General features: G+C 40.0%; 1 protein-coding gene across 1 annotated transcript in view; it reads right to left on the bottom strand.

Moving 5' to 3' along the window:
- Positions 1 to 12,902, bottom strand: part of mib2 (MIB E3 ubiquitin protein ligase 2) — a 49,924-nt gene that overhangs the window by 36,820 nt on the left and 202 nt on the right. The window lies entirely within an intron of this gene.

Here is a 12,902-nt window from a genome sequence, read left to right on the forward strand (position 1 = left end):
CACATGGGGTAGCGTGGCTCAGTAGTAGAGTGGTCATCTCCCAATTGAGAGGTAGCAGGTTAAAATCCCTGACTTGCGTGATCATATTGAAATGTCCTTGAACAAGACAATGAACCCAGCACTATATAAAAGAAAGTCCATTTAACATCTACATACAAGCAGTCCATTGCAGACTTCATTTCTGCTGTTCCTGCCGATAAATGTGTCATATTTTGTCAAACCTCCTACTGACTTTCATTCTTTTTTGGATCACAGGGATGACAGTAATCCCTTGATTTTCATGGTTAGTGGGGACCGAAAACCCCCGCGATAAGTGAAAAACCGCAAAGTAGCGTCACATATCTTGTTGGAGTACCCATCTACCTCCTGAAAGCATGTGTGAGTGTCCTACAAGACAGGTGATTGGCTCCCGGCACGCCATCGACCAATGAAGGGCAGGTATTGTAATTCCCACTGTTAGGTAGACCAAGAGAGGAGTGCCGGTCTCAATCGTAAAACACACACGCTGTTAGATAGACACAAGCGAGAGGAGGAAAGAGGCTTCGCCGGAGCGTTGGAAATCTCTTACCTAGACTTCTTTTTTAATAACTTGGAATTTCAGGTGTAAACTCTTGATTGTTATCATGTTTGGTCAGCTACAGACTCTGCGGCTCTCCGTCAAGACTACAGCTAAATGGATGGGAAGGGATAACAGTACAGTTACTGTATGAAGTTTAATAATATAAGATTTAAGTAAATATGTGTACTGCAGTAGTTCAATGTCCGAGGAGCGTCCATGGCAAGTGCATTTATGGTTACCTAATTAATCTGGCATGCAAGAAACCTTCACAGCACATCTCTCCGCAATATAGCTTTTTTTTTTCTTTTTCTAATTAAAGAAAAATCTGCAATGGATTGAGGGCACAGTATGGGGAGCTGCGAAGTAGTGCACATGATCAAGTCTTTTCTATTATTTCAAACTACTGATATCATATTGGATGGATAGCTGTCTCAGACAGTACTCTTCAGGCTGCCTGATCAGTATCAGAATGGAAGTCAAAAGGTTGTATCAGGAAACATGGTCACCGCTGTGTATCAAATGATGTCGAAAACATACTTTTTGTAACTTGCAAGGAATTATTAGCTATTTTATATTGTCTATTCATGTGATGTTATGGGACCCTGCCAGTGACTTTTTCTGGGTCAAAAAACATTTTCAGGCCAGTGAACAAACATAAACGCTGCAGAGAATTTGTGGTTCTATAGCATTACCTTCATTCAATCATTTCACAATGTTACACATTCGAGCGGTTATAGGATGCAGCAATAGGGCAAAAAAGTATGTCAAAAGAAGCTTCTTTAGGGTATCTCTTTTTTTAGACACCGCAAATGAAAATGAACAAAGGAACTGATTGACCATAGAGGAAACACATGGGACGAAAGGATGCATTGGAAATATTTCCAAACGACAAAGTACACCAAAGTGCCTTCTGACCATTTAAAGGTAAACAATGCTCATTTTACTTCTTCAAATAGTCGGGTACTTGGGACACACAATACTAAAAAACTATGGGTCCCAACAGAAATGTTTGGGGTCCCAGAAATTGTGAAATAAAAAGGACAAAGTAAGTCTTACGTTCAAACTGTATTTATAAGACGTGGGCAAAAACCAACAACAAATATTAACAAATGGCACAGTAGAATTTATCAAAATAGAATCAACTTATATGTTGCATCTGACGTCATCTTCTTCATATAGCAACCACTGATATAAAAGTCCATTTGGTAGAAAAGACAAGGGTTTTTTTGTTTAGTTTCTACATGTTTGTTCTGTTCCGCCTCGAACTTCTGAAGCGTTTCGTTTTTGCTTCTTTACTTTCTGACTCATTGTTACCAATTGTGTATTATTTGACTTGTCACTGAGCCAAAAACTGCAGAGTTTACTTTGTTTTGGGACTAAAAATTGATTTTTAGAAGGTGGGGGATTAAAAAAACCAAATCAAACAGAGCCCAGAATCTTTTTTTCACTGTGCAATATTTCTGTGAAATAAATTTGATAGGTTTAAAAAATTTGGCCCTCAACTTGATGATAGGGAAAAATGTTGGGGACCATTTGAGAACCGCTGCACCATCCAGAGCAGGGGTGTCAAACTTGTATCTATTCCCAAGTGGTCCGGACCAATAAAGCCATGGAACTCACTGAAAATTCTCTTGACAGCTCGTACAGCAAATATGGTTAGCTTGAAAGAAGAACTATGGCTACCTATCTTAGCATTAACTTAAGGCAGACTTATGTTGCCTAGCTAGCTAGGACTTCATTTACCTCCCACATTCCTAGCGGTTTTATCCCTGCTGTGGGTGAACTTTCAGAAATCCATCGCGGAGTTACACTTTAAGTCAATTCAAAATAATATTTATAACATCTTGTGGGCTGAACTTACAGACTTTTTGCAGTGGCTCTCATTCCCTGCTGCTCCCTCGCTCGCTTACGCTTATAAGCTACACGTGCATAAATTACTATATAAATTCCCCATGTGCATATTGTTTATGTGGAGTGAATACGGTAGTAATGAATTACTATACTAAGTAGTATGTGGCATGTGCACTATAAGGTGAATTTGTTTTTACTGATGATATTTTTACGGGTGCGCTGCGGATCAGTATTGTTGCATGTGCCCCAGCAATTGTATCAGGCGATGCAAACGGTTGTAAAGGAAACTAGACAGAGCTTCAAAATAAAACGTAGGATATCAAGTAATCTATGAAAAGAACATCGTTGGGATGATTTTTTTTAAAGTCACTCCATGGTCATGCTCATGACAATAATTTAGTTCTCATCTACTTGATCATCATTAGCTTATGACCATAAGGCTCACAGCATTAACAGCATTCATATAAACAAAGCTCTGTTGTTTTTTTTCTCAATTGACAGTTTTTTTTCCCCCGCAAAATCAAAACAAACATCGCAGACGAAGTTGTCAAAAAGGTGCATAAGTCGTAAAGTTTTGTCGAATAAAAAAGTAGATGGACAAATATTAATATTGTAATGTCCAAAAACAATGTTGATTTGAAAGTATGCGTCCGCATCAAAATTTGTGCGCCTGGGACGCAGGGACACAGGCAAACAAGAGCACTGGTAAATAAACCACCTTAAGACCTCTATTTTCCTCTCCTGGCGCCTCAAATTTTAAAATTGTAGTCAAAGGACACTCCAAGGACATTGTAAACCATTCACATACGTCTTCCCTATAGAAATATTGTTAGAGTTAGACGAATACAATATTTCCCATTACAAAAGAACATTCGGTGTAAAGTCGAATACATGAGGAACAATGAGAAAGTAAGCTAGTCCAATACAAGGGTGCTGATAAGTTTATGTCATACCATGACGTCAGTGAATACTGCCTATAATGAGATCCCTTTGCCATTATGGTCGGAGTTCCCTTTTAGAAGTGTTGATGTGTTCCGCAGGGGGGAAAAAAAAAAGGCAAACACAAAAAAAGGCTTACAAAAATACAAAACACACAAACAGGTCTTTGATGTTTGTTTGCCTGCGGTTTTGCCTTTCGTGGTTTTGTGCTCAAATCATGTGCTTGACAGCGATCTGAAGATAGGAGTTCAGGGATGTTTGACATTACAGTTCCACTACAGATTGCTTCCCAAAAGGGCTGACGAAAAAAAAATATCAATGAAAAATGTTATGTAGCCGCTCCAGCAACATTTGTTGTTGATAACTGATACATCCATTATTATTCTCACTTTGAAGTTTTTGGTGTGAAAAATGACTGCAACAGACTTGATAGATCTTAAAGTAAAAAAAAAAAAAAGACTATTTAGTTCTGAATCATGTGCTTGCAATTACTGCATCAAGTGTGATCGAGCTCGACTTCAAAATTGCACAGGCAAATGCTTTATTGCACATTGAATGACGTGAACGCAGACATTTGTATGAATAATCCACGTAAAGGCAGAAAACACACGTTACAAAAAAAAAGCCATCTTTTTCACCTTCAACAGTTGCTAAAGATATTTTTTCCAACCTAAATGTTCAATCTATACAAAAATGAATAAAAGAATGGTCTCTTAGGTTTCCAATGAGAAGGGGAGTACACCCAAAACCAGACAACCATTTACATAGGTAAACCAAACCAAGACCAAGACGTTTTGAATTAAAAAGACTTCTAGCTCAACTGATGGAAAATTGCCTCACTAACGACAGCGTGTATCCCTATAAAATTGAACAGAATAAAGGCATGCAATGTTTTACAAAGGAGAGACTATAGCAAAAGTTTCAATCAATTTGCCCTCAATTTGAAAAGAGAAATGCAATGTTTCTGTCGAAACATTAAAAAGCATTATATTAGATGTATTCATATCCAGTGGCAAGCCGTGTGTTTCAACCCTGGGCCTTCGTTGACGTCATATTCATTCCTACCTAAATTAATATGCCTTAGAATAACAAATATTACAAGAAAGCTTAAAAGGGGTTTTAATGTCTGCAGAGTTAATCGAATTTTAATCGCGATCATGATATTGGCTACCACGATTAAGTTGATCCTCTGCAATATTGACATTTAAAAAGCCCACACTACTGTACATGTCAAATGAAGCACTTTGTCCTCCTCCCACCAGGTGGCAAAAGCTTCTGCTTTTATCACCCTAACATATTAGAACATATATAAGAACATGAATGGTAAGCAAAAGCAAAGCACACAAATGGTCTTAAGGAAAAAAAAGTGACCAGCTAATATGACCTCAAAAGTCTATTAAAAAAAAAAAATGGAAAATTTAACCAACATGACTCCTTTGTCAAAAGGGTGCTAAGGTCTCTCTCCCTGATGGGTACTTGTTAGATGCCCAATTCCAAACATGGAACTTTTTGACAGGTTTCAAGCTGAGGGGAGGTTAGAAATGTGTGGTGGCAGTGCAGTTGATACAGCTGGGCACCGTGTTTGTTCAGGCTGGCGTGAGCTGACCAACCACTGCAAACTGAGACCTGAGGAGGCAGGCCTTAAACTGAAAGCAGCTCAAGAAGAGTAGACAAGAGGAGTCATTTTTCAAGCTATCAGATAGGACTCAAAAGTACTCGTGTAATACCAACAGCGGCCAGAAGCGGCACCAAAATAACAAAGATCAAGCACAAACGAATTAACTGTTAAACTAAATCATCTCCAAAACATTATTTCGAGTGCAGCCCACGCTGCCCGGTACCAGTGGATCCACAGACCGGTACCGGTCCGCAGACCTGTGGTTGGGAACCACTGATCTAAACAACACAATTGCACAGGCCTAACAAAGACCACATCATTCCTTGTTATTATTATAACAAGGTATTATATGTTCGGTATTATAATATGCTCTGGTTTCGCACTATCCTTTTCCAAAGAGGAAATGTGGGGTAATTCCAAACAAAACAGGTCAAGCCTGAATTGAATCAGGTTTACCCTCTACAGGTTTTTGCCAAAGCATGAGACTTAGTAGTAATACTGTACAGTATTGCGTATCAAAAATACCAGTGGTATCGGCGGTAGGTATCGTGTTTGTGACTATTCTAGATTTGAATACTTGAAATTTTTCACTTGTTCAAATAAAAAGATAAACAGAAACAAACAATCCAGTGGCCAGAAAAAGTTTGATTCGAAATATGTGGTTGTAGAACGTGTTTTCAAGCAATGCACATCAATGCAAATAATTATATTAAAGACAACATGACTTTGGGTATGTATGTTATTTTGAATTGTATTTTTCCTTTGGAAACGTGTTTATTGAAATTGTATTGGTTTCATTGGTTTTATTATTGTCCAAAAATTTGAGATTTATTCAAGAGGAAGTTAACCCACCCAAAATTCTTCACCATAATATGGTATGATGATGGTATGGTTTGTATAATATATGAATTAAGCAGTAAGCAAAATAAGATTGTTTTGGGCCATCTCAGGGTGCAGCTATTTTTCTACTTGCTGTCAACTGAGTAAGACCACAGGTGCTCAGATCATAAGCAATCATGGCTCACCTGTTCTCTGAGTTGGGTCATGCGGCACGCCTAAACTAAGGTAGATTATCGAACTGGGGCCTAGGGTGTCTTGGCTCCAGAGGGGGTCCCCGGTGACCCGCATCCAGACAAGGGAAAACACAATATAATATTGTTTTTCTTCATTAAGGGTCTATTGGCTGTGCTTAGTCTGGTCCCTTGTCTAGGACCTGTTTGCCATGGGTCACCCAGCTAGGGGCATAAAGCCAGAGACAACTTAGCTCCTAGAATCATTGGGACACACAAACCCATCCACCACAATAAGGTGACAGACCAGAGAGGGGCATTTTCTTACCACATTTAAACCAAACAAGATCTACTTTGGATAAGGATGCACTTTTCTGATAAACTCTTTAGTGTGCCAACAATGAGAATTTCCTTCAACTGTGGTGTTTTTGTTGTAGTTTTTTTCTTAAAATATCAATGTATAGATGACACTTGTGGCCTTATCTCCTCTTAATATTAAGCCAATTGAGCACTGTAGTGATTAAATGTGACCATTTGATGGCAGCGTTGCTTTCACTGACTAGAAAGAGGTGGCCTCACCAAGAAGATCAGGCTTAGCCATGTAGGTTGAGAAAGGGAGGGGGAGGAGAAGAGCAGCCCTTGAGAGATTGGCAAAATGCAAATTGATCATTTTAATTTGCTCACACTCAGATAAAGTACAGTATTTCCCAGAGTGAAAGTGTTTTCCCCCGTTTTCAACCTTCATGGGGTCGACTTGTAATGCATAACTCAAAAGAGAACATTTTTTTCCACATATCTGTGTTTGTATAATATTAATTCAAATGCAAAATAAGTACTATATCACTTAAAATGTTCATTGACTTAAAATGATTATATATACCTCTGATTTGATATGGTATGCATGCTGCCTATTGGCTTCTTTGTTGTCAACAACGAGGCTGTGCGGCTTTTTTTTCTGGCGGACTTTTATGAAAAGGAAAAGATGGCTTGACTCGTCTCCTTCAGCCCTGTGAACACGCGCTTGAAGCCAGCATGGATGTCGCCGGGTAGGGGGAGAAACAGCGGAGGGCAACCTTCCATGCTGTGATCTCACAACAGTCGTCACTTAAGTAAAGAGGGCTTGGGATAACATCCCAAGAAAGATCAGGAAATCGTTTTTGAAGACCTCCATTTCAAACAACTTGGAAGGATCTGAAGATGACTGATCGTGGAATAGTAACGACAACGTTTGAACAAATGACGGGAAGGAATATAAGGATGTCCAGATAGTGATGATGACTTTTAGGACTTTGACAAATTAATATTCAGCTGTGTCAAAAAATAAACCATTGATCACCGGCAATTTCCTTCTCTTTAATCCATAATAGAAGAAGCCTCTCCATTTTGTTGTCGAGCGAGGTCCGTACCCCGGCAAGGAAAGTCTTGCCCTTAGAAGATTGCCGAGCGGTTCCGTCCATAGTCACGAGCAAGGTTAACTATGCGTGTGCCTCTTTTTTTTATTATCTCCTGCTTCGTTTCTATTGTCATCATCTTCTTACTTCTTCCTTTACCGCTGCTAGCAATTTTAGAAGCTATGTCTAACAGATAAAGTTTGCAAAGTCTTCACAACATTCCTTCCTTCCGTTTTTCACTCATTTTCTCTCCTTCCTTCCATTCCGACCAGCTGTGCCATCAAGCTAGATAAAGGCGTTCGGCCAATAGCATATCGGCATTTCTGTGATTGACGTGACGCCGGCCAATAGCATCTCCATGAGTGAGACCGGGTGACCTTAATCGACCAATAGCATATGGCATCTCCGTGACTGACTCCGTGACTGACACCGTGACTGACACCGTGACTGAGACAGTGACTGTGACGTTGTAAGAGCAATAGCGTTCACGTTACTGTCACGAGCGTCAACTGCTGATTTTGTTGACGCAGCTAAGCGAAAATATATTTGCATACACAATGGCCGGCATGTCGGATTGTTCGTAAGACGAAAGGTTTGCTCGTGAGTGGGGGACAAAAATCTCCGTGGTCCACGCTCGTAAATCGAATTGTTCGTAAAACAGGGTGTTCGTAAACCGGGAGCCGACTGTATTAGGTTTAAAAAAAACACACACACACACATGCACATATACCTTGTTAGTATATGTGCAAAAAATGTTAAATGTGAAAATGTTGCTGTTTATAGACATATGCAAACTGTTATTTTGACATCAAAAACGCATATTCATTGTTTTTGTCCGTGTTTTATAGCAGGGAAGGACTGTCGAGATGTTTTGGAGGTAAATAAACCAAATACAGGGTTTATTTAGAGTCAATGTCTCTGTAGTACAGAAAACACATCTTTTCACAAAACGCTCATTTTCTGTTTATTTTTTTCCAAAATAGCTTTGTGTTGTTCAAACTAATTATTTTCAAACAGTGATTACTAAAGAACTGAATAAGATAGAATCATACTTTTTTTCTGTGTAAAGACTGGAATTCAATCTTTCATGCGGTACCATGTTTACATACGTAGAAATCAAACACAATATTCTGTCAGCGTCAAAAGGCGAGCGAAAAAGCCGGTTGAAACTCTAGGGTGGATTTTTCGAATAACGCTTGGCACTGAAAGGGTTCAAGAGCAGAGGAAGTTAATTTTTTGTTGTTTTTATGTGACTAAGTAACTTAACGACTTTAGGGGCAGGAGGAATTATGATGCACTGAGTCTTGCATCACGTATTTCAGAAGAAAAGCAAACTGCACAGAAAACATAGATAATCTGATGGAAAAAGAGGGAACTTCCTGTTTACTTGCCTTCCCTTTCAAGTTACTAGAGTGCAGCAGAGACGCAGGAGATCAAAATAAAGGAAGGATTTCACGTAGCCATCTACGTACAGCACTATGCGTCCTAGACTAGTGGTACTCCTACACGCTTTCAGTGAGACAAAAAAAAAGGGGAGGTGTGACACACTCCCTGAATGAACTGGCTGAGTAGGCGAAGAGGTCAGTTTTCCACAGACGTGGTAATACACTTTCAAGCAGTCTTGTGAATATGCAAAATCAGAGTGGTTGTGGAGGATCCAAACTGAAGACAGAAGATGAGAGAGTCGCTGCCCATGCCGGGACGTCATCCCAGCCTTGTGTCAGGAGGAAATTATGACCATGAACACAATAGAAGGGGAAGGTGGAGGTGGAAAAGGCAGGCCAGGGACAGTGGCTGTGCGTAATGGCGAGCGCTTGCATTTGGGTAGGCGGTGCTCCTTTGCTCCAGCGCATGACCGATCCGCCGGACTGACGTATTCCATCATATGAGGACGCTAGTTCTGGTCACTGACACATGGTGTTTACTCATCAGTATGCATAGGCAAAAATGGACCACAATAGGGATGTACTCTACCTTAATTAATTAAACGGTTAATTAAAAAGCTGATTAAATGAACTGTACTTAATTTAACTGACATCTAATTGAACTCTTCAATGCCTGTAACGATACGACACTGGCATAGATTTATAATGGCATGGATTGATAGATTCCCTCTTTGTAGTTTACTGCGTCACATCAATCAGCCGGATGAAAGGCCTTCTCTGCTCGTCTAACACAACCTGACATCATTATCAGAACTATAATAAACTATAATAATTATAATAACTATAATGAAAGTCAATTTCATTTTGAATTCATTTACTATATATATATATATATTATATATACACACACACACACACGTATATATAATTATTCTCCATATTCTGTTCTTTTCGTGTTATATTATATGCATTTGGTTACGCAGTTTCGTCTAGTGTTGTAGTTTTAAGTTGGCGTTTTTAGCCAATTAGAATTCAGCTAACTTGTCGCCAGGGTGTATTTAATCTGCCTTAGCCAGAAGCCAGGGAATTCACATCAACACAGAGCGGGCTTCTGCGCAAGCACAGATGGATATGTGAGCGGCCCGTATAACTTAATGGACAGCTGTAATAGCAAATCGAGTCATAAGATCGCCATCTAGAGGCCTCGCATTGAGCGGATGCTCACGCGGTGTTAGCTTTGGTTAGAGACTCGGCATAGCTATTAGCTAACCTGTCCCAACTTGGCCATATTTCTGAATGGGCTACGAGGGGCGTGAGCTAACCCTGGCAAATAGTTCTGCTGGGAGTGTATTTTGTTTGCAAAGGATCGATTTTGGTGTTACACTGGAGCTACACTGGATTTGCAAACGTCAATTCTTTAACCAAAGCAGCAACGAGACACCAAATCACGGCTAAACATACGTGCTACGGTGCTTTTAAAAACTTATGGGGCCACTCGATTGGATATACAGTATTGTACATCTCAGTTCAAAGGTAAAGAGAGCTCCTCACTGCACTACGGTGCTTTTAAAAAAACTTTTGGAACACCTGAGTGGATACACTGTACAGTGCAAAGAGAAAGCTTGAATATGAAGAGGTCAAGAAAAATTAGGAAATATTGTGACCGCCGTTTGTTTTGGTGAGTGCAAGCCTTTTCTTTACTTATTGTGTCATTTTTAATTTGTTTGTGTTATTTTATTTTGTTCATACTCAAATAATAATAAAGAAATAAAATGATGCCCTTTATATTAAACTGTGATTTGTAATTTGGGCTCCATAACATTTCGTTTTATTTATTTATTTTTTTAAGTTTTGATAGCATCACATATAATGACAAGTTATAATAACAAATTATTGAACCCAAATTAACTTAATGAATTTGGATCATGGCTGGAAATCCTTATCTACGGTGTATGGGTCCACATGGATAATCAGCTGCTAATGAAAGGCATGGGATAGCTAAAAGGACTGGAAATAGCAGAAGCATATCTTTATAAATGAGCATGTTCATCATCCCCGTCAGGCTGCTTCTATCCAGGCAAAAGATTCATTGACCTCTTACAAGCGTGCTCGTTGGATACTGTGTTATTCACTGTCCTCCAAAAAACAATTTGGCTTGACACTAGCAGAAAGCCAACCCAGAGCTGCGTTGTTTCACCACCTATGTAACAGGCTATTGTAAACAGTCTAGCCCAAAGTGAAAAGGTTTGTGCTCTCCCAGGAGAACAAAATGCAAATAAGGGATGTCCAACGTTGGCTGGTGGCCAAGAGGCTGTTAGTTGGACTCTCTAGCCCAGCCGAACACCTCTTGCTAGTGAGATAATAAACGCATTATGGACAAAATGTGCAAAACCAATAAGCCACAGGGGTTGTGCTAAAGTAGAGAGGCTGGAAGTATGGATCACTAAATAGCCTGTGGGCTTGTTCTAAAATTGGCTCACCAGAGGAACATATTGTGATTTCCTAAGAATGCTGTAGTCCATCCAATCATCCTTCCAGTCATCCATCCATCCACCCACCCACCCATCCATCCATCCACCCATTGCTGTGCCTATTGTTGTCTCCGTTAATTCAACCCAAACTGCAGAGGCGGGTGGGATTCAGTTTGATGTCACGTTATGTCTCATTGTTAAAAGAAAAAAAAAAGCGACTGGTTCCACCTGGCGGCTTGGTGACGCAGTGGTTAGTACGTCCGCCTCGCAGTTCAGGGACCCGAGTTCAAATCTACCTTGCCCCCCCTTCTGTGTTTGCATGTTCTCGCCGAGCCCGCGTGGGTTCTCTCCGGGAACTCCGGCTTGCTCCCACACTCGAAAAACATGATGGCGGGTGTATTGAACATACTAAATTGTCCTTAGGTATGATTGGGTGTGTGAATGGTTGTTCGTCTCTGTGTGCGCTGCAACTGGCTGGCAACCAGTTCAGGGTGTTCCCCGCTTGCTGCCCGATGTCAGCTGGGATAGACAGCAGCAAGCCTGCGACCCTTGTGAGGTTAGGCAGCTCTAGAAATTGGACGGATGGATGGTTCCAACTCGTTCTTGACCAACCAAGTTCAACAATGTTTAAACCACAAAATATGAAAGAATGCATAGCGCTGTTAACTTATGACCAGCGCTTCATTCATTTAATTGTCGCTCGGTATGATATTTAAATGTTTGCTATGTTCATATCAGTTTGTGACAATAGCCACTTTCACCCTGGCTAGATAAACTGACACAGTATATATGATCCATGTAAAAAAAGGAACACTGCCTGAGTTAAGAGTGTCTTGACCAAAATGTGATTGAACACTCACACCTTTGTGTTGAAAGCAATAGCGACTTTTCTACTACTAGTACAACTACTATCACTAGAACAACTTGACATGCATATTACAAGAACCACATGCTAGTCATTTATTACTACTACGGTCATAGCAATACATGGACCTTATAAACTCAGTCAATCACAAGGATATTGGAAAAATGCTCACGCAAATTCTGTGCCTAACATTTTAACCAATATTGTCCGACTTCTTGACAGCTAATTCTAGTTACCAACGTAGCAAAAATACTGCTGTGCATAGAATGTTGAGCAAACCCTTGACACACAACTACGAATTGGGTTTAATGGTGTTCTTTGTGCATCTCAGTGGCTTTCAAGTAAAGTTTAATAGCCTAACGGGAAAATGGTATTAGTAGTGGTAACTCTTGGTTAAATACAGTTGCAGTTATTCATTTTACTGGTGCGCCGAATCGTCTTACTGATTAAAACAAAGGGTGCGTTCGTACACTGACCTTAAGTTGTAAATCAAGTATCTAGAAAAGTTGAAAAGCTTAACTCCGAAAGCAATACATCACACATGGCAACGTCATAGGCGAAACGACCCCACGTCGTCTGTCAAGTGAAAACCACCTGCCTCCGTTCACAGCCATAGCCACTGGAAATGGTCCCAGAAGCACTTTCTTCACACAAAGTACAATCCGGTTATTTGGAAGAACACACTGCTCGATTTTTTTTTCTAAAATGAACGTTCCAAATCAAACGGACAAACAGCCGTCGACATATTTAGTGTGTTTGTAGATGACTGAGCTGGTGCGTGTTATTAGCTTGTCAAACGCTGACGCTAGCAAG

Source organism: Hippichthys cyanospilos, chromosome 2, assembly GCF_059441005.1.
Source record: "Hippichthys cyanospilos isolate Australia breed blue-spotted pipefish chromosome 2, RoL_Hcya_1.0, whole genome shotgun sequence".
In the NCBI taxonomy this organism is placed as follows: domain Eukaryota; kingdom Metazoa; phylum Chordata; class Actinopteri; order Syngnathiformes; family Syngnathidae; genus Hippichthys; species Hippichthys cyanospilos.